Source organism: Chrysochloris asiatica, unplaced genomic scaffold (assembly GCF_000296735.1).
Source record: "Chrysochloris asiatica unplaced genomic scaffold, ChrAsi1.0 scaffold00170, whole genome shotgun sequence".
Taxonomy (NCBI): domain Eukaryota; kingdom Metazoa; phylum Chordata; class Mammalia; order Afrosoricida; family Chrysochloridae; genus Chrysochloris; species Chrysochloris asiatica.
In genome coordinates this window covers 3,454,036-3,456,334 of record NW_006408688.1, presented here as the reverse complement: position 1 = coordinate 3,456,334, position 2,299 = coordinate 3,454,036, and the positions used below count along the sequence as shown (strand labels likewise).

The 2,299-nt window shown below is 35.4% G+C and overlaps 1 pseudogene; it reads left to right on the top strand.

Annotated features, from left to right (window-relative positions):
- LOC102811813 overlaps positions 1-2,299 on the top strand; it is a 10,837-nt pseudogene that overhangs the window by 6,569 nt on the left and 1,969 nt on the right.

Below are 2,299 nucleotides of genomic sequence, written 5' to 3'. Positions count from 1 at the left end.
GAAACAAGTTATATGAATTGTTGAATGTGAAACTGATGATGTGCCCTGTAGACTTTCACTCAATCCACAATAAAAACCTTAAATTAAAAAGAAAAGAAAAAAACCCAGTTAGGAGGTAGATCATTGATTTTATGGACGGTTACGCTCTTTGACTTTGGTGTCCCCCGAGACCAGGAAAAGAGTTCCCAGGCCCAACAAGTCATTCCATCAAGATGTTTAGTTATGTCTAAGACATGTTCATACCTCTGCCTCCTTATGTACTTCACCACATTCATTATTATATTGCAGGAAAGGCATACATATATACAGCTATTCTCTGTCAAGCCTTTGTATATATTTGTGAGTATATGTCATTCTACCTGACACATCCATTCCACCTGCATGTCTATCCATGCATCTACTAGTAGATCACTGTTACTGCAGGACTGTGCATATAACAGTATTTCCCTCTGTTACCTTTATCTCTGGCATTCCTCTTAGTTTATTTCCTTGCCTCCAGCATATTTTGCTGACCTCCTTGTATATTATATATTATCTTCCATTCACCCATATTAACACATGTCTATCGTCTAGCCAATAACTTAGGTTCTTTTTACCTCATCCCTGGTAACCATCAAAAAATATTTATTTTAGTCTTAAAACCTTTTCTTGACTTTTTACAGTAGTGATAGCATACACTACTTATCCTTTTTGATTGATTTGCTTCACTCATCACAAGGCATTGCTTGTTGTTGTTAAGTGCCATCAAGTTGGTTCCAAGATCCTGTATAAGGTTTCCAAGGAGAAGTTGGTGGATTTGAACCACCAAACTTGTGTCATGCAGTCCACTGCTTATCCTATATTGTCACAACAAGAGTCTATAAGTGAACTGAAAAAAACTAACCATTTTGAATAGGACAATCATATGGTTTACTATGCCAGTCCTATGAGTTAGAACCAATAGGGTGGTACCTAACAATGTTTGTGATGTCATTTCTCCACACATTGAAGAGAAATGGCATCACAACCAATGCCAAAAAAAAGCATTTCAAGACCTATCTTGAAGTACACTGCTGTCTATGACAGGATATCTATGCGCCTACAAGGAAGACCAGTCATTACTACTATTACTCAAATTTATTAACAAACCACCATATACAAAGATGATGAAACTGAAGAATTCCACCAACTTCTTCAATTGAAAATTGATCAAGCATTCAATCAAGATGCATTAATAATTACTGGTGATTGAAATGCAAAAGTTGTTAGCAAAGATAAAAGATCAGTAGTTGGCACATATAGCCCTGACAATAGAAAAAATACTGGAGACTGCATGATAGAATTTTACAAGACCAATGACTTACTTATTAGGAATACTTTTTTCAGCAGCATAAAGCAAAAATATACACATAGGTCTCACCAGATGGAATATACAGGACTCAAATTAACTATATCTGTGAGATGAAATGATGGAAAGGCTCAATATCATCAGGCAAAAAAAGCCAGGGGCTAACTGTGGAACAGTACAATAATTGCTCACATGCAAGGTCAAGCTGAAACTGAAAAAAAAAAAAAATTAAATCGTGCCCACAAGAACCAAAAGATGAAGTTGGGTATATCCCACCTGAATTTAGAGACTAACTCAAGAACAGGAAATAAATAAATAAATATATAAATAACAAGCCTCAACTTGAAATATTGAAGGATTCTATGGGCAAAATATTGAATGATGCAGAAAGCGTCAAAAGAAGATGGAATACACAGAGTCACTGTACCTAAAAAAAAAAAAAAAAGTTGATGTTCAGCCTTTTCAAGAGATAGCATATGATCAAAATTTGATGGTACTGAAGAGAGAAGTCCAAGTTGCACCGAAAATATTGGTAAAAAACAAAGCTATATGAATTGAAAGGATAAAAATGGAAATATTTTAACAAACTGATGCAACATTGCAGACCCTTACTCATCTATGCCAAGAAATCTGGAAGTCAGCTACCTTTCTAACCAATACGAAGAGATCCGTATTTGTGCCTATTCCAAAGAGAGGTGATCCAGTGCACTGTATAAACCTTCAAACAACCTCATTAATCTCGCATGCAAGTGATATTTTCTGAAGACAATTCAAAAATGGTTGCAGTGTTACCTCAACATGGAACTTAGAAAATTCAAGTTAGATTCAGAAAAGGATGTGGTACTTGGGATACTATGGCTAAAGTCAGAACATCTTGCCTGAAAGTAGAATTATCAGAAATGCTTACTAGTGTTTTTGTGACTATGCAAAAGCTTTCAACTATGTAGATCACATATTCCAGAACACTGCATT